Genomic DNA, 23,493 nt, shown 5'->3' with positions numbered 1-23,493 from the left:
CCAAATGTCCCAGGAGAACAGATCTAAGTGCATAGATAATGCAGAAGGGATCGGGAGTTGGGGAAATGAAGACCTAGTTGGGGGAGCTTCTTTTAGGTCATATGATAAGGTTTTGAGTTTGAGGAGAGTGATGGCCTGTTGAATATGAAAGGGGAAGGAGTTTCAGGTCAGGGATGGGATGTGGGTGAGTGGTCAGCAGTGAGATGGCCAAATTTGAGGTACAGTAAGTTGAAGTGAGAGGAACAAAGTGTGTGGGCTGGGTTGCAGCGGGAAATCAGTGAGGTAGGATAGGAGGGGGGAAAGTGATTGCGTGCTTTAAAGCAAGTGGTAAGGAGTTTCTGCTTGATGTGGAGGTGGATGGTCAACCATTGGAGGTTTTTGAGGTGTGAAAGAACAGGGACTGAAGGGTTTTTTAGGACAATGATCTATGATCTGGGCTGCTCTCCAGGACCTTACAATCTAAAAGAGAGGACAAACTGACCAAAAAAAAAAAAAATAGACAGGTAGTAGAAGCGTTTAAAGACCAAAAGAGTTATAATTCCTGTCAGGTTATTCCAGTAGAGCTTGCCCTTTACAAACAAAGTATGCATTGCAACATTTTCCACATCAAATTTTCTTATAGCTTCTTGTAAGAGTGCCTTAAGTTCAGAAAAATCTTCTTTAAATGAGGCCTTTTTTTCACAATGCAATTAACATCAAACAGATTCATTCTCTCTGGAAATTTCAATTGGTACACCATTACACTGAAACAAATTGGTCTTCAGTTCCGCTCGGTTCATTGTGCTGGACTTCAGTCTAAGCACAGCTCAGAGAGTGAAATCTTATTGATTCTATCATCCAGCTGTGAAAAGTGAAGAATATATCTGTCACCGTCGCTGTTGTCCATTCATTCGTTCAATTCATTCAATCGTATTTATTGAGTGCTTACTGAGCGCAGAGCACTGTACTAAGCATGTGGAAATTACAATTTGGCCACAAATAGAGACAATCCCTACCCAACGGGCTCACAGTCAGAAGGGGGGATACAGACAACAAAACAAAACAAGTGGACAGGCCCTTAATAAAATCCAACTCTTAATACAATAGCCCCGCTTGTGAGCCCAAGCCAGAAGAAACAGGCTCCTCCACATGGACCTAAATCTTAGCGAGACACCCCAGGCCCCACCGTTAGAGCTATTAGCTGGTCTCCCAGATGGGCTCGCTGTGACCGCTGCCCTGAATTGTGCTTGTCACTGATGAATTGGAAAGCCGCCTTGGTCATCTAGAAATCAAAAGCTCTGCCGTTATTCCAAGTCAGCTCCATTAACCCAGGCCGCCAATGGACTGGCTGCCGTTCTAACCCTTGGGTACAATTGCTTATGTGCTCAATAGCGGCAAATGCTGCTACTGCTTTGAACGAAGAATAACCTCTTTAAGTGCCAAACAGCGGGATGCATAAAAATAGAAATATGGACGTCTCTTCTGGACTTCAGGGAGCCGTTTAAGACTAGATAGCAACCACCACACAAGACTGTGTTCTAGAGGGTCACAGCCCTGAAGTGGAACTGCTACAAAGATCACATCTGCAACGCAGTGATTATCATCCCAGCTTCGCACCCCAAAATAGCCTGTGCCGTATTTGGTGCTGTGGTCATTTTATTGCTCAGTGGGCATTGATACGACCAGAGCAGGGATAGAGCCTCATGTCTGTCCAATGGAACAGATGGGGATTGTGGCTTTTTGCTTTGCTCCAGAATGTGTGGGAGAATGAATTACAATCATCTTCCTGCGGGCTGTACCAAATGACCCAACTCTTTGCTTCTCAATTTTTTGATTGCATGCTTTGGCTTGGTCAAGCTCTCTGCTCGTGTTGGGTTAAAGAAACACTTGGAAATGCAAAGTCCAGTGAAAGCTCTTTCTATCAACATCGGGGTTGCCTCTCCCTTGGTATATGTGGCTTTCCCTGATGAACTGTATAGGTGCTCTCTTTAAGGAGAGCACAGCAACACCATTGTTACTATACACACTCACACACACATACACACACACTCATGTACATATATGTGTATAGATATACATATCTATACACATATATATGTGTACACACATACCCTTCTGCTCATACTTACTACCTGACTATATGACTGCATACCATGTATCCTCATAATATCCCTTGGAGGAAAAGACATTGGTTGGTGTTCACTTTCCTGTTTTGTTAATTAAACGGAAAGAGCATCAGATCATAACACAAGACCATCTGCAGTGCCACTCTGGGACAGACCAATCAGCCACTTGGCCAGGTATTCTGTCTGCAATGGTACCAGCCAATATTTGGGTGGTGGAGGTGAAAGCAAACTAGAAATAAAACATGTCTTTAGAAAGACATCCAAACGGGACGGTGCTGCATATTTTTAAAAATGGTATTTGTTAAGCGTTTATTATGTGTCAAACACTGTTCTAAACTCTGGAGTAGTTACAAGATAATCAGGTTAGACACAGTACCTGTCCTGTAGGGACTCACAGTCGAAGTAGGAGTAGAACACGAACATTTTGCGAAGCAGCATGGTCTAGTGGTTAGAGCATGGGTTTGGGAGTCAGAAGGGCCTGGGTTCTAATCCCTGCTGTGTGACCCTGCGTAAGTCATTTCACTTCTTAAAATGGGGATTAAGACTGTGATCCCCACATAGTTTATGAACTGTGTCCAACCTTTTATTTTAGGGGAAGCAGCATGGCTCAGTGGAAAGAGCATGGGCTTGGGAATCAGAGGTCATGGGTTTGAATCCCGGCTCTGCCATTTGTCAGCTGTGTGACCTAGGGCAAGCCACTTAACTTTTCTGTGCTTCAGTTACCTCATCTGTAAAATGGGGATTAAGACTGTGAGCCCCACGTGGGACAACCTGATCACCTTGTATCCCCCCCAGTGCTTAGAACAGTGCTCTGCACATAGTAAGCACTTAACAAATACCACCATTATTATTATTTATCTACCCCAGTGCTCATTAGAGTACCTGGCACCAAGTAAACGCTTAACAAATACCATAAAAAAAACTGTAAAAAATTTTTTACAGTTGAGGAGATTGAGGCACAGAGAATTTAAGTGATTTGTCCAAGGTCACCCAGCAGGCATGTGGCAGAAAAGGGATTAGAACCCAGGTCCTCTGACTCCCAAGATTGTGCTCTTTCCACTAGGTCATGCTACTTCTCAGACTGCATTTCATTCTCTCTCTCTCTTTCTCTCTTTCTCTCTTTCTCTCTCTCTCTCTCTCTCTCTCTCTCTCTCTCTCTCACACACACACACACACACACACGGACACACACACACATCAGGGCTTGCAGCACAGATCCCGTTTGACTAGACTGATTTCTGAGGAAGCATGACCTGGCTTTCTGTCCGCACCGTGAATTTGCTCCTTCAAAAATATCCCGGGATCCAGGGGAGGCTTCGAACTCTGATCGGACTTCTGGAGCTTTTCTGACCATCCCCTCCGACTACACCGGCATCCTGCACAAGAAGGGAGGACCAAAGCCGGTGCTCTGGGAGCTCCTTGACTCAGACGAGGCCCCTCTGTTGCCTTCAAAGGTAAGCTTCTTCAGGGCAAGGGATGGGCCTTTTCTGCTCTACCTAGTGCACCTAGTAGACACCCATTCACTCATTCATTCAGTCGTATTTATTGAGTGCTTACTGTGTGCAAAGCACTGTATTTAGTGCAAGGGAGAATACAATATAACAGAAAGTAGACATTCCCTGCCCACAATGAGTTAACAGCATTCTGCCTACAGTCAGCACCCAGAAAGCACTCGGCACCCAGAACAGTCCTCACAGTAAGTGCTCAGCAAGTACTGTTCATTACTTGAGTGATCCTTCCCCACTGCAGCGCTTAGTACAGTGCTCTGCACACAGTAAGCGCTCAATAAATATGATTGATTGATTACATAGGGGCAAGTCTTGCAGCTCAGAAATCAGCAGGAGCCTGATTATTGAACTTCGGATGAAAAGTGTACTTGTTTCAAGACTAGATGAGAATAGGAGGCTTCATATCTAAAAAAGCAAATTTTGCATTGGTTGTGGCAATATGTTTGACTCGCTGATTATTTCTGTGTGCTGGCAACTATTCTCCCAAACCAGGAGAGAGCAAATTTCCATAACAATTTGCTGCAGTGAATAGAATTGAATTCCATTTTTCTTTTCCACGTGCACTGGAAACTCAGTTAGCTCGGGGTGTTACAAAATATGAAGAAACTACATTCTCTTTCATTGGCATTCTAGACATCAAAACTTTAAACGATTATTCAGCTCCTATATTGCCAATTTTGATGAAACCAGAATTGTAAATCAATTAGCACAAAATCTTCTCAGGACCAATTAGTCCATAAGCAAACTAACGGACCAGGCTGTGTTTCCTCTTTGCTTGGCTCAGAGAGCAAAGAAATCGAACTAGGACATCTGGTAAATAGGCAAACGCAAAACACACTGGCACGCCTAAATTTCTTTGTTGTTGATGAAAGAGATGACTTCAGTTGCATGCACATTTTACTAAAGGTTTAAGTGAACAAAGGAATACTACACTGTTAAGATTAAAAGAGCACAATAAAAATTGGAGAAAAACATTTGGGAGGATGTAGCTACATTCAAATTGAAATTGTTTCAAAGCTATTGAGTGTGGTCGAGTTTCTCAAGTGCCTCAGAAAGCACAAATGGTAGAGCATTTCGTTCTGATGGTCAATAAGATGTTTTGCATTTCATACCCATTCTTCTGATGAGGAAACCGAAGCACAGGTAAGGTTAAGCAATTTGCCCAAAGACACGCAGCAGGTTAGCATGCTTGCCTCTTGCCATTGATCTCACATTTGTTTTTGTCTGTGGCCTCCACACTCTATAAAATTCCTGGACAGAGAGGATGACTAAGAGGAGCAAAATAAAACTCACAGCACCTAAGCTGAATACAGGATCATTTTACCATTTAATTGTTTTATTGGAGCAGTTGTCTCCTGTGGAAAGCTGTACATTAGACCGTGTAAGCTCCTTGTTGGTAGAGATCGTCTGCCAACTCTCCTGTGTTGTACATTTTCCAAGCGCTTAGTACAATACTCTATAATCAGTAAGCACTCAGTTGATCAAATTGATTGCAAAAACTGTAAGCATTTCTGTTGAAGTGAGAGATTTTTCTTATTCTGCATCTAGAGTTGACATGAGTGATTCACCCCAGTGGAAAATATCTGTTCATATCTGTAATTTATTTTTTTATATTAATGTCTGTCTCTCCCCCGCTGCCCCCCGCCCCCCGCAGACTGTAAACTCATTTTGGGAGGGAATGTGCTGGTTACATTGTTGTATAGTACTCTCCCAAGTGCTCAGTACAGTGCTCCACACACAGGAAGCACTCAGTAAATATTATTGAATGACTGACTGACTGGAGAGCAGAAAAGAAAGAATGAAATGTGAAAAAGGTGCTTAATGGAAATCAATCAGCATCTATATTCCACTTTAAAATCATTCAGCTTCTCTTACTTCCTCAGGGATTCCTTCTTCTGTCTCACTTGGACAGTCGCATTAGGATGTAAACCTGTCCCAGGTTTACTTCTCTTAATTTATGTAGCACTTTCAAGAGGAGGGGTTCAAAGTTCACATGCAACATGATTTCCTGATCACTCACAAATGGAAATGAGGGTAAGAGATCAAGTACCTCTGGAGCAGGTTCCCCTTTGCATTTCCATGGAAGGGGTCCATGTTGGTCACATTTTCGGATCAGAGTAATGTCCCAGATTTAGTGGTCATAGAGCCTGCAGGTTAGCCTTGGACTCTGGATCACGAGGTGCCTCGAATTATACTCCTCTAGCCACAGCTTCCCAATGATTTTCATTTTTATTGTGTGCATTTGTCTTTGTATTTTATGATGCTTTACTTCTGATGTCCCCTCTCAGGGTCGCACCTGGAGAGTTTCCAGTACTCTACCGGTCTTGACTACGGGAGGGAGAGTCAAGCAGATGCGTGCCCATTCCATTCCTAGCCTGGGCAGTGGCTAGCGAGTGGAAGGCAATCTGCTACAAGTCAAAACTCACCTGTGCTGGGCAGCAGCAGCATGGGAGAGATTCGAGGGTGGAGACTCAAGTTTACTGCACGGAAGGCGGCAATGGTAAACCACTTCCATACTTTTAACAAGAAAACTCTGTGGTTACACCAATAATAATAATAATGATAATAATAATAATGGCATTTATTAACTGCTTACTATGTGCAAAGCACTGTTCTAAGCGCTGGGAAGGTTACAAGGGAATCAGATTGTCCCACAGGGGGCTCACAGTCTTAATCCCCATTTTTACAGATGAGGTAACTGAGGCCCAGAGAAGTTAAGTGACTTGCCCAAAGTCACGCAGCCGACAATTGGCGGAGCCGGGATTTGAGCCCATGACCTCTGACTCCAAAGCCCATGCTCTTTCCACTGAGCCACGCTGCTTCTCCACTAGCAGAATGACTGTGGAGGGATGTGGGGCGTTCTGGAAGAGATGTGTCTATGGTGTCACTATAGGTCGGAAATGACTCGACAGCATAAGACAAGTACTGATGCACCTGCTCCCAATCACCTCTCCCTTATTATTATTACTATTGTTATTTTTGTATTTGCTAAGTTCTTACTCTGTATCAAACACTGTTCTAAGCTCTGGGGTAGATGTAAGCACATCAGCTAGGGCATAGTCCCTGCCCCACATGGGGCTTACTTTCTTAGTAGGGGACAGATTGTGAGCATCCCAAGGGACAGAGTCCACGTCTAATTCCCACTGTTGGATTCTTTCCCAGTGCTTCATGTAGTGCTCTGTATTCAGTAAGTGCTTGATACATGCCATTATTTACATCATTTTAGGATGTAAGCTGCTTCTTGCGTGTCCTGCTTCTGTTGGGTTTTTGGAGTCAGAGGACCTGGGTCCTAATTCTGGCTCCACCCCTTCCCTGCTGTGGGACCTTGGGCAAGTCACTTAACTTCAGTCTGCCTCAGTTCCCTTATCTGCAAAACGGGGATTCACTGTCTGTTCTCCCTTTTACTTCATTCATTCATTCCTTCAATCATATTTACTGAGCACTTACTATGTGCAGAACACTGTACTAAGAGCTTGGGGTTTATAAGTCAGCAACAAATAGAGACAACCCCTGCCCACAACAGGCTCAGAAGTGGGGAGACAGACAACAAAACAAGTAAACTTACATCTAGGAGCCCTATGTGGGACCTGACTGTCTTGAATCTATCCTAATGCTTACTACAGTGTTTAGTATAAAGTAAATGCTTAACAAATACCATTTTTTATCACCATCATCATCATTACCACAATGTTATCCCAACACCAATGAGGTAGGATGTCATTCTTAAAAGCCACATTCTTTGGAAGATGCCCCTGCGGTCAGAGAGGGTCTGGGTACCTTCTTTCACAGCTGATCTACTATTAAGACACCCAATCTGTTACCAAAACCTCATTTTTGGAATTGTGACCAGTAGCGCCTTGGTCTTTATTTCATACTCACTGTTGGAATAATTGCTTTAATTTGCACATTTTCAATAGAGACTCGATGTGCATAATCAGAATATTTGGTTATTAAAAGTTATCCCACCCTCATTTAGTAAGACTGTGACATTACTTACCCAATTAGGCATTCACATTTCAGGACTACATTACTAAATTGTTATCTGTGCAACTTTTAATAACGATTCTGCCCTTTTCCTTTTCAACAGTATCTCCCAAATCACCATTTTTAATCTTTATAGGTAGGTTATGCTCACTTGAATTTTAGATCACTAGAGCAAGTTGAACAATGTAATAACAAATACCTTCGCTATAGAGTTAAAATGTTTACTGCCCTCAATTTCATAGCAGATGGCTTTGTTGTACATTTTGTATACCCACACAACCATGTTTGTGTACACAGACACATGCTCACAAATCTTTTCCCTTCAGGTTGAGGTGGAGGGATGTCTGTAAGAGAGGCTGAGTGATATTCCTGAGCTGTAAAACGTCAAAATGCTCATTATGTTCAGGAAACGTGTCTGCTAACTCTGTTGTACTGTACTCTCCCAAGCACTTGGTACAGTGCTCTACACACATGCAATAAATACCACTGATGATGAAATAGAACGAGGTCTCATGGTTCACCAAAGAGCCATTGACAGGGGAATCACACTTAACAAAAGTAGCCCCTAGTCTGGGCCAGGTCAGTGGAAATAGGGGGAAATTCAAGATATATGAAATATAAACACAGATCTGGTTCATGCCATTATTTGGTAGGGAAGCCCACTGATGTTACTCACATACCCTGGACGCCCCTTTGCAGAGATGAAATTTCAATATCTAATTTATCACCATTTATGACATGGCTTTGAAATAGTTAAAATGGGACCAAGAAAATAAAATCTTTCTAGCAGATTATAGAAAAGCTCCGAGGTGTTGACGAATAGAACCCATATCAGGAATCCACTCATTACCCCTTTACACAATTCATTATTTTGTTAATGGGCCATTTATAGGTGGTGGGTTTCCATCCTTGAAGTAATGGTGAAGTGAGTGTATCTGGCATTTCTGATTTTCATCTGATAATCAGTCTACTACCTAACATTGACTAGACCTGAACACGGACATGAAGTTAAGACCAGATTTTTTTCCACTATTATAGTTTGTCCAGTGTATTGGGAATTTTGCCATTCAGGTCAGAGCCTCTGAAGTAGGAGATGAAACTCTTTCCCTTGATTAGGTTATGTATAATGGGTGTGGATGACATTAATTGGAAAGTGATATGCAGAGCCCGAGAGAGCAGGATATTTGAACAGTGGGTGCTTTACATTGGATGTGCCCACTGGTTTTTCAGCAAATGTGAAAATGAACTCTATTTATAGTTCATTAACTTGATTGTTTCAGCCTATCTAAAGAGAACCTTTATTTCCGAGCCTTCGTTTCTGATAATAAACCATGCAAGGGAGCCTTGTGTCGGGAGGAATTCACTACGGCCATATGCCTGACTGACACCATGGAAAAATACCAGTGGACTTTGAAGACTTCAAATGGAAAGGATGTGAAATCAGATGGGAACCAGGAAAAGGACACCTCGAGATGTGGAAAGGTTTTTCAAGTTTTTTTTTTTTTTAAGTGGAGAAGATATATTTTGGAGCTTTCCATTGTTATGCTGTTTTGTACATTTGCAGAGACCACAGAATGGGGCTTCAAAGGTAAAAATGATCTTTTGGGAAGAACAGTGTAGTTTTGAAGTAATGAAAAGTTTCATACAAGTTCCTTGGTATAACTTTTCAATGACAATACCACTATAATAAATAGGGTGAGTTGGCAAAAAATGAAGGGAAAAAGCTAGAGAAAGAAGGGAAAGGAAGCAGGTCAGAAGAGTTGTGCATTGTGGAGTGCTGAACTGGATCCTAGTTTGGATCCTAAATCTAGAGCTCTGGTCAATTTTCAGGATAGTGATAGCGACGGTGTTTTTTTAAATACTATGTGCCAAATTACTAAACTCTGAGGTAGATATAAGATAATCAGGGTGGACACAATCCCTATCCCACACGGGGATCAAAGCTTAAGAGGGAGAAAAGTTATTGAATCTTCATTTTGCAGATGTGGAAACTGAGGCACAGAGAAGTTAAATGACTTGCCCAAGGTCCCATAGCTGGCAAGTGATGAGGTCGGAATTAGAACCCAGGACCTCTGTCCTCTAGGCCTGTAGATTCAGTACTACTCAGGTTGTGATACTACCTTGAATCAAACCATCTAAAGGAAAAACAGTTTGATTTGCTTATTATTAAGAACAGAACAAGGAACCAGTTTGGCTTAGTGGTAAGAGCCCAGGCTTGGGAGTCAGAGGTCATGGGTTCTAATTCCGCTCCGCCACTTACCAGCTGTGTGATTTTGGGCAAGTCATTTAACTTCTCTGTGCCTCAGTTACCTCATCTGTAAAATGGGGATTAAGGCTGTGAGCCCCACTTGGGACAAACTGATTACCTTGTAGCAACCCCAGTGCTTAGAACATGGCTGCGCACATAGTAACCGCTTAACAAATACCACCATTAATTAATTAATTAACAAAATGTTTCATTAAGCAAGGCTATTTTTAGAACCACATTTACAGATAGAAGGCTTCTGTGTTGCTTGGAAATGGTGATTAGGGAGAAATTGGTTATGACCTGTATAGTTATGGTCTATATGGTAGAAGTGCTGTATTTTCAGATCAATAATGCAGTGGGAGATATCTTCTGGAACTGAAAGAGAGAGAAAATGTAAAATATAAGAAGGTGAGAGCAAAGCAAAGCCCAAACCAAGCTAGATTTGTTGAACCGGAAGACCTTTTCCTGCTATGAAAATGTCTTAAAATTTTATATGACCTTTAACCAAAAGGATAGAATTGAATTAGATGAACACAGTTCAGAGAGCAGCAAAAAAGCTGTTGGAATATTTCCTCTTTGTCTCTCAGGTTAAGATAATGCCAGCAAGTAACGCTTACCCTGCTCTTTGGACAGACTGGGGGAGTTTAAGAACTGCATATCTTCTCTGAGTTTTCTGGAAGAAAATCATTCAATCCATTTCCCTTGGAGAAATCTCTCCATGGAGATTCATGGACATGATTGTAAAATGGCTCTTAAATCCTTTAAAGGGAGAGACATTATCCTTTCTTCCATGGATATTGTTTCTTCTTTCAAATGATCATTCTCACCGACATCCGTGTGGTTTTTCACCTTTTTTAAATAGTATTTGTTAAGTGCTTACTATGTGCCAGGCACTATACTAAACACAGAGATAGATACAAGATAATCTGGTTAGACACAGTCTCTGTCCCACATGGAGCTCACAGTCTTAATCCCCATTTTACAGATGAGGTAATTGAGGCACTGAGAAATGAGGTGACTTGCCCAAGGTCACACAGCAGAAAAATGGCAGCGCCAGGATTAGAATCCAGGTCATCTGACTCCCATCATCATCATCATCAATCGTATTTATTGAGCGCTTACTATGTGCAGAGCACTGTACTCAGCGCTTGGGAAGTACAAATTGGCAACATATAGAGACAGTCCCTACCCAACAGTGGGCTCACAGTCTAAAATGGGTACATGCTCTTTCCGCTAGGCCATGTCGCTTCATTTCCGAAGGGTTGAAGATCTCAAAGTGTCTTCTCTTCGACCAATATTGCAAATGGGCTGAGGTCCTTCAGAATTGATCCAAAATTCACAGAGCCCTCCAGATTATCAGACTGGGAAATTATGTGAGTGGAATTCAGTTGCCTCGGGAATCTGGCCAGATTGACAGTTCAGGTGAAACCGAAGTGCTCTAGGGAGGCTACAGTGCTTTATTCATTGATAACATTCACTTTCTTCACAGCAAATGGCTTCTCTGTTCCTTGACTCTCACTCTGTTTTTTCCTGTGCTTCTGATCCTGGAAGCCTGACTTATCTCTGTTTACATTTTCACTTTGACCCATCATTCCAAAAATAATAAAAATAATTTGCCTGAAACCATTCAATTCCTTGGCTTGAGTGTTTCTGCCACACTGCTGAGGTTATTAGGAGAGGAAATTATTATTGAACACTCTGTACTTAGGAACATATGCCCAAACTCATATATAGATGTAGATATATTCTCGCTCACATACACACACTCACAAAAACACATGAACACACACACACACACTCATTTTATACGCTTTCTTCCCCTCTGCTCCCACATCCTTGCCCTTTTCATGAGAAGACGACAAATACAGACAGAGAAATCTTACCCGTATGTGCAGTCCTGAGTGTAAAGACCTATTGGTGAGTGACACTTTATTCCATGTGGTTTGTTTGGGAAGATGGTTCTTTGCTGCCCTGATGCGTTTTTCAGTTGTAGTGACTTTCACCATTTTCAGTTCAACCCCTGGGATCCCAATCTTCCTGGAGAACCTGCACAGAACCCAGCAGAGTCTGATTTCGTAGCTAGGCTACAAGAGAGTTCAAAGCAACGATCTGCATTTCTCAAAGCATGAGTGGGTCAACACAGAACGTAATGGGAAGTGGAAGGTTGGCAATTCGATTGGTTAGCCAATCTGAGCCGTTTTTCTTCATTATTATTACCATTATCATTATCATCATCATTATCAACAACCATTTAGCATCCTAAAGAATCCAGAGTACTGTATGAGGTGCAAGGGAAAATATAAAATGGATAAAACCTGTGATCTTTGCTCAAGTAGCTTATGATGTAATGGAAAGACAGACATTCACAAATTGCCAAATATATAGTGCGGAAAAGACTAGAAGTGCAGCCCAAATTCATTCATTCATTCAGTCGTATTTATTGAGCGCTTACTGTGTGCAGAGCACTGTACTAAGCACTTGGGAAGTACGAGCTGGCAACATATAGAGCCCAAATGGTAAAAAACAAAAGTAAGTAAGTGGAAAAATTGAATTTTTTTTGGTCCTGAATTGTCCATACTGGTGGTCTGCTAAAACCTAATCCCCAGTTAATTCCCAAATCTTCATTACCCTTTGGGTATGTTGACTTTGTCTGAAGGTAATAAGAGTTTATTGTTACATATGACAAAGTCAGTTTCATTATTAAAGAAAAAAAGCCACAATCCTTACACAGACACTCATGTGCCATTCTGTTAATCAGCTTTTGACCACTCAACTTCCATTTTTAACTGATTTAAATTTGGTGGCATAAAATATAGCAAGAAACCAATTCATACCAGACAGAAAGAAATTTATAAATTTAGTGTGTCAGGTAGGAAATAAATATGTCTTAGTAGAGGTAAATGTTGACTATGAAATGTATTAGCAAATCCTATGAGTCCTGTGAAGAAAGTGCACTGATGCATTCTGATCAGGAGATGAGGGGAAATCACAAGGAACTAAAGTGATTATTAAGTAATTATTATTATTATGGTATTTGTTAAGTGCTTACTATGTGCCAGGCACTGTTCTAAGCGCTGGGGTGGGAACAAGCAAATTGGTTTGGTGACAGTCCCTGTCCCACATGGGGCTCACAGTCTCAATCCCCATTTAACAGATGAGGTAACTGAGGTCCAGAGAAGCAAAGTGACTTGCCCAAGGTCACACAGCGGACAAGTGGAGGAGCTGGAATTAGAACCCATGACCTTCTGATTCGCAGGCCTGTGCTGTATCCACTCACCATGTTGTGGAATACTTGCTAAGTGCTAGCATCGGTTCAAATAAATGGATCAGAAAGCCAAAATGAATAATAATAACAACAATAATGACAGCAATTATAATAATGGTATTTTTTAAGTGCTTAAAGTGTGTCAAGCACTGTACTAAGCCCAGGAGTAGATATAAGATATAAGAAATAGATACAAGAAGATATACCCCTGCCTCACATGGGATTTATTATCATCTTTGGGGGAGGGAACACGGTTATTTTGTATGCATTTTTACAGATGAGAAGCAGCGTGGCTCAGTTGAAAGAGCACGGGCTTTGGAGTCATAGGTCATGGGTTCAAATTCCGCTTCCACCAAATGTCAGCTGTGTGACTTTGGGCAAGTCACTTCACTTCTCTGGGCCTCAGTTCCCTCATCTGTAAAATTTGGATGAAGACTGTGAGCCCCCCCGTGGGACAACCTGATCACCTTCTAACCTCCCCAGTGCTTAGAACAGTGCTTTGCACATAGTAAGCACTTAATAAATGCCACCATTATTATTATTATTAGATGAGGAAACTGAGGCCCAGTGACTTGTCCAAGGTCACACAGCAGACAAGTGGCAGAGCTGGGATTTAAACCAAAGGTCTCCTGATTCCTAGAACTGTCCTCTTCCAAATAGGCCCCTCTGGTTACAGAGGAAAGGCATTTTAGGGAGCAAAAGGTATTCCCAGTCCTTCCTCAGAAGGGTTGTAAATGTTGGAATGGGACTGCACTATCAAACCTTTCCTTCAACTCCTTTCAGTAGTGGAAACTCAGAAAAGACAGTGCTCTGCACACAGTAAGTGCTCAATAAATACGATTAATGAATGACACCATTTCTAACTGATCCAAGATGCTAGTCAAAGTCATAAGCAATAACTACTGCATCAAACATCCATAATTTCTTCTACATCTGCTTGTACCTCTCCGGGCTGTAAACTCATTTAGGGAAGGGAACGTGTCTGCTAATTCTGTTGTACTTTCCCAAGTATAGTGCCCTACACATAGTAAGCACTCAGTAAATACCATCCATTTATTGATCTTCAGCATCTCTACTTCTAGCTACCCAACACAAACCTCTTGTCTCTGGATTTATCTGAATTCCTCTTGAGCCTAAAATGGTGTTTGGCTGGCAGGGTGACTAAGTCGAAGGAAGAAAACACAGGACTCTTTCCCTGCCGGGTCATTGTTCCTTCTTAGTAGGAAGCTAAGAAAACCATTGTGACCTAGTGGAAGGAACACGCGTCTGGGAGTAAGAAGGATCTGGGTTCTAATCCCAGCTCTGCCACTTGTCTGCTGGATGACCTTGGGCAAGTTACTTCTCTGTTTCTCATTTTCCTCGAATACAAAATGGAGAATAAATCCGACTCCTTTTTACTTAGACTATGAGCCCCAGGTGGGACAGAGATTGTGTCCAACCCGACTATACTGTATCTACACCAGCACTTAGTACAGTGCTTGGCTCAAAGTAAGCACTTAGCAAGTACCCTAAAAAAAAGACAAAACAAAAATCCAAAATAAAAAACAATTGACTTGGCCAATGTGGCCCCAGTTAGAGAAATTATATCCCTAAGCAACGAAGCAAGGATTCAAGATTGGATCAATTTAATGTCTTTTCAAACTTCCATTTCTTCCCTTATTTTAAGGATGGAGATTAGAGGGAGGGTTGAGTGTCAGAGAGAACCTAGATAATAAGGTCCCTACTGTTTTGCATTTGAAATACTGATTATTCTTGCCTCAAAGTAAGGGGAAGAGATTTTTTTCAGAAAATTCTGCTTACTAATGATACAATCACTGAGACGGATCCACAAGAAATCAGGGTAATGATTCCAAGACCCAGAGTTGTATATCAGGGGAAATTACAAAAAGGAAATTGAATGGATAAAAGTTTTAGGCCATCTTTGAGAAAACCTATTTACAACTGCTGGGATCATAGAGACGAGAGATTGTGATCAAACTTTAGATAGTACGGAGTAAGAAAACAATTAAAGAGGCTTTTGTTTCCCACAAAGGATGCGATAAAAAAAATGGAATAAATTGTGAGGATAGCCCTATAAAGCACTGATGTACTCAGTCAAGGGAAAATTTGATCAGTTTCCAAACAATTAGAAGATGGAGGTAGGAGGAGGAGGCAAAGTGGTCCCTTTGCTTTAGCCTTATTCTTTTTCCTAATTTTGCATTATGCACATTGAAAGTAGATTAAGGATTGGTATACATATTCCAAACACAATATAGTTCCATGCTAATGGCTGATTCAGTATATGGCAATATCATTAGGCCCATACTGAAGGATTTGCAATATCCATTATGCATTTTATTAGCTTTCAAGTTTCAATTCCAAATGACTCTCTGAAATTTGGTTTCAGTTTGAGGAACCTGAATTGCATAACATAGTCAGCTAAGATCTTTACATTAATAAGTATTATAAAATAAATAGAGTGATTCACAACAGCTGGTTCTTTTAGGAAACTTAATGTGAACATATATGCATTTTCCCAACACTTCGTGTACATATTTTGGAGATGGTCAGGTGTAGTTATCAATTGCCTCTAAACAACATCCAAACTAAGCAGGTTTAAAGAAAAATCTATTGGCTTTTCACCGGCCTTTATCGATCCTGTTTTTTATTTCATGTGAGACACCATCTCTGAACTTGTCTGCTTGGGGTTTTTGCCATCATCCCATTCCTAACCTGGCCCATGAATTCTTTCATTTTCAGGCCTTGATTTTGTTGTTTTGAGTCATAAATTAAAACGAGTAGATGCAACAACTTGGCCAAACCTACGTGTGATAAGCTACTGTATCCTTTTGGCCCCAACTCCTTCCCCACTGATCAAAGTTGCCTGTCTACACTTCAGCATGCTAAAGCTGTGAATCCATCAGGATTACATTACCCGGAAGAAGCCACCCTCCTGCCTTCTGATAAGATTTAAGACCCCCCCCCCCCCGCCCAAATTTCACACTCCCAAAGGTAATATGGGTCATCCATTGACTTTAGCGTTTCAGTTTTTCAGTAACTGAAGCAGTTTTCCATCATTGCACTGAGCTCCCACTGCTGATCAGTTAATGAAGAAGAGAAATTTTACTTTTTTTGAATTTCCCCTAAAAATATGGAGTTTTGAGGTAGTGCTAAGTGCTTTAGTACAATGTCCTGCGCACAGTAAGCACTCGATAAATACCATGGATTGACTGACTGAGGCATGTGGGGTAGGTTTGAAAAATAATATATCAATCCAAACCTACGTGAGGATTGTAAGATCCTTAAGTGTAGGGACCATGCCTTTTCTTTCTATTTTATTCTCCCAAATGGTTAGTTCAGTTTTTGCACACAGTAGTTGCTAGATGAATGCCAGTAGGGAGGATGATACTGATGGGGCATCTTCAAAATCCAAGTCCAGGTTTATTTGGGCCTACATCAAATACCAAATACTGAGAAATACCGAAGCCAGGGCTGGGGTTGCAGTGTCTGTTTACAGAGAGAAGGACCACTGACATTTGTCTGTACCTAGAGTTTTCTGTTGTCCTACACAAATATGGGGCAAAAATGAATACATTTACCTGGAAATAGCTTCTAGAAAAATACACACCCAAGCTTTCCACAACTTTGTCTAAGGCTCTCATCTTATAAGAATAGAGTTCTGTGCCATAAAAATTAAAATCAAAAACAGACTCATTTTTCAAATCTTCTCGTATGATTACTTTAAAATTATGCTGATTGTACTGCATATTTTTTTCTCAAACTAGATTTGTAGGCAAAACCATATGGTTTGAGAAAATGATGAAACAGTCTGTGAACATTTTTTTAAGGATATCAGCTTTAACTCTGTAACATCTGTTGTAAAGTGAAAGCAAAAGAAAACATTCCGATATAAATAATTTGGTCTCTCAAATTTGCTGATGGAAGTGAATTCCCGTCTCAGGTTCCTGCATAAATTTGCAGGTTCAGTAGTAACAGAATAATCGTGTAGGGTTCGTTTTTACCTGAGAGAAGTGTAAAAATGTTTTCTTCCAGGAGAAAAGAAACAGTTCAGGAAAATCCTAGTCAATGGAGAGAAATCAATCGATCAATGTGCTTTTACATGGGCTTTTTATGGCATTTGTTAAGCACTTACTGTGTGCCAGGCACTGTACTAAGAGCTGGGGTATATACAAGATCATCAGGTTGGACACGGTCCCTGTCCCACATTGGGCGCACAGTCTTAATCCCCATTTTACAGATGAGGGAACTGAGGCACAAAGCAGTGAAGTGACTTGCCTAAGGTCACAAAACAGATAAATGGTGGAGCTGGGATTAGAACCCATGATCCTCAGCAAGACACCTTGTTGTTCTCCCTCAGGTGGAAAGGAAGAATCAATCAGTGGTATTTACTGAATGCTTACTGAGTGCAGAGCACTTTATTAAGTACATGAGCTGGCATCTTGCCCACTGAGACATGGCTGCCTCCCCAGCGGAACAACCCACTCATGTAGAAATAACAACAATAACTGTGGTATTTGTTAACTTTTTCACTGTGTGCCAAGCCCTGTAATAAACCCTGGGGCATATGCGAGACAATCAGGTCAGACACAGCCCCTGTCCCACAAGGGACTCACAGTTTAATTAGGAGGGAGAGTGGATATTGACTTTCCATTTTACAGATGAGGAATCAGAGGCACAGAGGAGTTAAGTGACTTGCTCAAGATGACACAGCAGGCAAGTGGAAGAGTTGGGATTCATTGAGTAGTCATTAGCTCCTACTGAGTGCGGTGTTAGCACTTCAGAAAGTAAAATGGAATCTCATGTTCCCTGTCCATGAGGAGCTTACAACTCAAACAAATATTTTATTAGGGGAGGATTCCATATCCCTTCTAAAAAATCATCCTTATTAAGGGGGTAGGTATATCAGTGCCGTGGAAGTATTTCAGTGATTAGTCCAAATGCCTAAGGTCCAATTGTCAGAAAACTCTGATCACTGATATTTTGAGAAATAAAATTCAGTCCTTCCACAGCTTCAGTTATTGAAATCCGATTTAGACTGTTGTACAGAATTGGTATAATAGAGGCAGGTGCTGACAAAGACCGCACTTAAGGTGATTGATTGATTTTCAATCATTGGTTTAATATCAGGAAATATGTTTACTTGTCTATAGTCATTCCCTTAATGTGCATGTCTGAATTAGGGAGTCTTCTTGGCAGTGGTATTTATTAAGCACTTACTAGTGCCAAGCACTGAGTAGATGTAAGGTGATCAGATCAGACACAGCTCCTGCCCCACATGGGGCATTTAGTCTAATTGGGTGGGAAAGCAGGTATTTTATCCCTATTTTACAGCTGAGGATACTGAGCCCCAGAGATATTAAGTGATTTACCCGAGGTCACACAGCAGGTAAGTGGTGGGAGGTGACTGCAGTGTCCTGATTCTCAGTCCTGTGTTTTTTTCACCAGGCAGTGCTGTTTCCTTCTTATGTCTGGCACAATGTTGAGATTGTCAGAGAGTTCCTAGCCTTCGAAGAGGCAGAACACAGTACAGTCTGGCCTCTTAAATATTTTAGAAGTCTTTGATTTCATTGCCTAATTCCCCCTGTTTTATCAGTTGTAACAACAAATCATACCTCCAAAAAATGCTTACTTTTCACGATATATTTTAAATGGAGTTCCAAAGGGGGAGGGTGGGGGAACAAAATCACCCCACTGAGGATTTTAGCAGTCTGGAACAAAGGTGGTGAATTTATAGATCCCATTATCTGTGAGACCCAAACACATGCTTACCAGAGGAAGATGGACTGTTCCATGGCATTTTCCGCTTCTACTTGAATTCTCTTACCTTTGTCGGTCTAAGCCTGACTCTTACCTTTGGGGTGTAATTTATCTAGGAAATAGAGAAACATAAAATGGATCTCAATGGAAAAGTTGAAGCCCATTCAGTGATAAAAAGCATTTACACTGTGCTGGAGTCCTTACCCCACCTTAGGTAGGCTGGGAAAATATTTAATGTGTTATGAAAGGGAACTGAAAGCCTCAAAAATAATGCTGCAGGAAAAAGCCAGAGAAGTAAGCAAATCGAAGAGTTCGTCAGTTAACCAGTGGTTTCTAGAAAAATAGAGAGGCAAAACTATTGCCAAATTCTTTTCCCCTATAAGCATCTGAACAATTCACAGTCTCGCTGATGTGTTCGAGTAGGATGGTTTGATTTCAAGTTGTTACTCACTGAACCTTGTTCTTAGCTTTCCCACTGCCAAATTCTTGCTCAAGCCTGCCTGTAATCCTTCTTTCATGTTCTACTGACCCCCACGCTCACTTTTTTCAAAGCCCTACTCAGATCACATCTCCTCCAGGAGGCCTTCTCTGGCTAATTGCTAATCTTCCCACTGGCACTCCTGCACACTTAAATACTTCTCTCTGTCCCTGATGTTTCACATATATACAAATATTTATACTCTACTTATTACCTCCTCCTACACTTAGTTAATTTTGTTGCCTGCCTCTCCTGCTGGATTGCAAGTAGATTTTGAGGGAAGGGAACAACTAATTCTACTGTACTCTCCCTAGCATTTAGTACAATGCTCAACACACAATCAGCATTCAATAAATACTTGTATCGATTGATTGTTTTCTTAACAGCCCCTAGAAAATAGAGTGAGGCAGAATGAACACTTATTAGCCCCAGTGTTCCCAGCAAATAATGTAAGTGAAATGAAAACATCAAAGTGATGTGATCTATATGATCACTTTTCAGAAAGAGCTGAATTATTGGGGTTTTCAGGCTTATATCCAGAAAAAAGTGTCAAAAAATATATCCTAGACAAATGCCATGATGAAGAATGATCAAGAAAAGCTGCAAAGCTGGTTCTGGTCAATAAATGCATTTTATCAAACTTTGATTAGTGATATGGCACATCCACCACAAGCAGATAATAAAGCACTTTTCTGGGGAGAACTTGATGCTTCCAATTTCTTTCAGAGCCTATATTTCTGCAACCTGCAGTACACCTGCAGATAATTTTTCTGGACATGTCTAATTTGACTGGAAAGCCAAAGGGCTCTGCAAACCATCAATTATCTACCACAACTGCACATTTATTTAAAAATAGCAACTTTGGATCTGGATGCCATATGAAGAAGGTGGTACACCTCAGAATTTATTAATAAATCAATCGTGGTGTTTACTGAGTCCTTACTAAATGTGACATGGACTTGTATCGCCAATCCAACAGTCATTCAAATGGTATTTATTGAGTGCTTAATGCAGGCAGAGCACTGTGCTAAACACTCCCCATGGGGTCTCTGTATCCTACCCTAACTGGGTTTGCTGCAAGTCACTAGCTGATCAATGGGAAACAATCAATCAATCAATCGTATTTATTGAGTGCTTTCTTCGCACAGAGCACTGCACTAAGAAGTTGGGAGATTACAAAATAATAGAGTTGGTAGCTATATTCCCTGCCCACAAGGAATTTATATCTAGTGATTGTAATTCTAGTGAGTGGCAGCATTGCCCAGTGGTAAGAGCAAGGGTTTGGGAGTCAGAGGTCAGGGTTCTAATCCCAGCTTCGCCACTTGTCTGCCATGTGATCTTGGGCAAATCACTTCACTTCTCTGTGCCTCAGTTACCTCATCTGTAAAATGGGGATGAAGAATATGAGCCCCACGTGGGACAACCCGATTACCCTGTAACTACCCCAGAACTTAGAACAGTGCTTGGCACATAGTAATCGCTTAACCAATACCATCATTATTATTATTATTAGTTGGGAAGGCAGACATTGATTACTGTATGTCTCCTTGCTGACCGCCCTGCCTCCTGTCTCTTCCCACCCCAGTCCATACTGCACTCTGCTACCCCAAAATGTTCAGTCTGTGTTTCCCCAATCCTCAAGGAGCTCCAATAGTTGTCCATCTACCTCCACATCAAACAGAAACTCCTTACCATTGGTTTTAAAGGACTCAATCATTTTGCCCCCTCCTACCTCACCTTGCTGGTCTCCTACTACAACCCAGCCCTCACACATCGTACGTCTAATGCCCAGCTGCTCCCTGTACCTTGATTTTTTTATCTCACCCCTGACCTCTTGCCTATATCTTGCCTCTGGCCTAGAATGTCCTCCCTCTTTATCTCGGACAGACGATTACTCTTCCCACCTTCAAAACCTTATTGAAGGCACACCTGGTCCATTCCCTAAGCCCTCATTTCCTCTTTTCCCACTCCCTTCTGCAACACCTTGATTGGCTCCCTTTATTCACCCCTCCCTCAGCCCACAGCACTTATGTATATATATATAATTTATTCATTTATATTAATGTCTGTCTCCCCCTCTAGACTGTGAGCTCACTGTGGGCAGCGAATGTGTTTACCAACTCTTTTGTATTGTACCCTCCCATATTCTCAGTACAATGCTCTGCACAAAGGTAGTGCTCAATAAATATGATTGATAAATAAATTATGACTATGTACCTAGATGCTGAGAAACTGAGGGAAGGGTGAATAAAAGGTGCAAATCCAAGTGCAACTTTAGGGGGTTATACAGTCCTGGATTCTTCAGGTAATTGGAAGACACATTCCCAGAGTGATGTGTTTTAATGTTCCTCACTGGTAGGTTTGTGGCAGAACTGAAAGAAAGCCCAATCACCTATTGCCAGATCAGGACCTAAACCTGAGGTACTTTTGCCTAAGCCAGAGAATAATAAATCTAAGCCCTAAGAGAAGGGACTGAGAAAATCAAAGAGTGTTTTCTGAAAGATCACTGGAAGGCTGACCCAGAAAGGCTGTGAAAAGTTCTGGGATTTCAATGCTCATTTTGTCCTAGAAGCTTGGCCTGGGGCCAAAGCATACAACTGGAAAAATCTGTTCTATTTACTGTTTGGAATCTCACCATCAGTAGTGTTATCTTCAAAGGACACCTATGTATAGCTACCAACTATCTGTCCATCTAATAATAACAATAACAATAATGATGGTCTTTGTTAATTGCTTACTATGTATCAAACACTGTTCTAAGCACTGTAGTAAATACAAGGTAATGAGGTTAGACACTGTCCTGTCTCACATGGGGCTCACAATCTTAATCCCCATTTTACAGATGAGGTATCTGAGGCCCAGGGAAGTTAAGTGATTTGCCAAAGGTCACACAGCAGACAAGTTGTGGACCCGGGATTAGAACCCATGACCTTCTGATTCCCAGGACCGTGCTCTATCCACTACGCCACGATGTGGGTTACCTATCAAATATCTACCTACCCTTCCATCCATCAATCATTCATATTTATTGAGCACTTACTGTGTGCAGAGCACTACACAAAGCACTTGGGAGAGTACAGTATAATAGAGTTGGTAGACATGTTCCCTGCCTACAACAAGTTTACAATCTACATCCATCCATCCATCCATCTCTCTATCAATCTACCTATCTATCTGTGTAATTATTTGTCTATCTCTCAGTCTCTCTCCCTCTCTGTCACGGAAAGGAATGAAGGGTGACTTGCTCAGGACTTACTACTAGTGATATTAGTTTGGGTGAGTTTTTAATTCCAGAATAATTGGTACAAGTAGATGCAGGAAGAAGCCATCTCATGCTAGTGGCTTTTTGTGTTGCGGTTGTCAGATTCCATGTAATTGACAATAATTTACCTGTTCATAGAATTGAGTGATGAATAAATGGTGTATGAAACTGTGAAGGCTTTTTCTATTCAGATCCTGGAATTCGGGTTGATGTGAGGAATCAGTCATTGGTATTTGTCGAGAGCTTAATGTGTGCAAAGCACTGTACTAAGCATTTGGGAGACTACAATACAACAGAGTTTGTAGACATGTTCCCTGGCCATAATGAGCTTACAGTCTGGAGGGGGGAAATTTTTGAAGGATGTGATTTTAAATACCATTGATTGAAGAGATCAAATTTTCTCTGGATTGAGTTGTAAGAGAAACCTTTCCCAAAGTCTTTTTTTATGGGATGTCTAGTTTATGGGATGTCTATGGGATGTCCAAAGTGTTTTCTACCTAAATGTATGTAAGTATGTGGTATCAATCACTCAGTGGTATTTACTGAGTACTTACTATGTGCAGAACACTATACTAAGCACTTGGGAAAGTACAATACGACTGAGCCGGTAGACATTTTCCCTGACCACACTGAATTTACAGTCTAGATGATGATTTCTAGTCATTAATGCAGTGGTATTTATTAATTGTGTACTATGTACACAGCACTAGATGTCATTTGCTTTCTTGTCAGTTGAACAGAAAGTACATCCAGTTCATCTAAAACACAGAAATCATGCCTTTAATTTTCAATGTACTCCAAAGAACCTAGGAAAAGTGCTGTGTACATAGTACACAATTAATAAATACCACGGCATTAATGACTAGAAACCATCATCTAGACTGTA

General features: G+C 41.2%; 1 long non-coding RNA gene and 1 other non-coding gene across 2 annotated transcripts; one reads left to right on the top strand and one right to left on the bottom strand.

Annotated features, from left to right (window-relative positions):
• Window positions 1-5,891: 5,891 nt before the first annotated feature.
• LOC119941163 lies at window positions 5,892-6,029 on the top strand. Its single transcript, XR_005455184.1, has one exon. It is a non-coding gene; the product is annotated as a small nucleolar RNA SNORA7 (small nucleolar RNA).
• Window positions 6,030-10,071: 4,042 nt separating this feature from the next.
• Window positions 10,072-14,282, bottom strand: LOC119940586. Its single transcript, XR_005455025.1, has 3 exons — window positions 14,208-14,282; window positions 11,729-11,891; window positions 10,072-10,220 (listed from the first exon to the last, which is right to left on the bottom strand). It is a non-coding gene; the product is annotated as an uncharacterized LOC119940586 (long non-coding RNA).
• Between the last annotated feature and the right edge of the window lie 9,211 nt (window positions 14,283-23,493).

The sequence above is a fragment of the Tachyglossus aculeatus genome, chromosome 19 (genome assembly GCF_015852505.1).
Source record: "Tachyglossus aculeatus isolate mTacAcu1 chromosome 19, mTacAcu1.pri, whole genome shotgun sequence".
NCBI classification, from domain to species: domain Eukaryota; kingdom Metazoa; phylum Chordata; class Mammalia; order Monotremata; family Tachyglossidae; genus Tachyglossus; species Tachyglossus aculeatus.
This window is presented reverse-complemented; position numbering and strand designations above follow the sequence as displayed.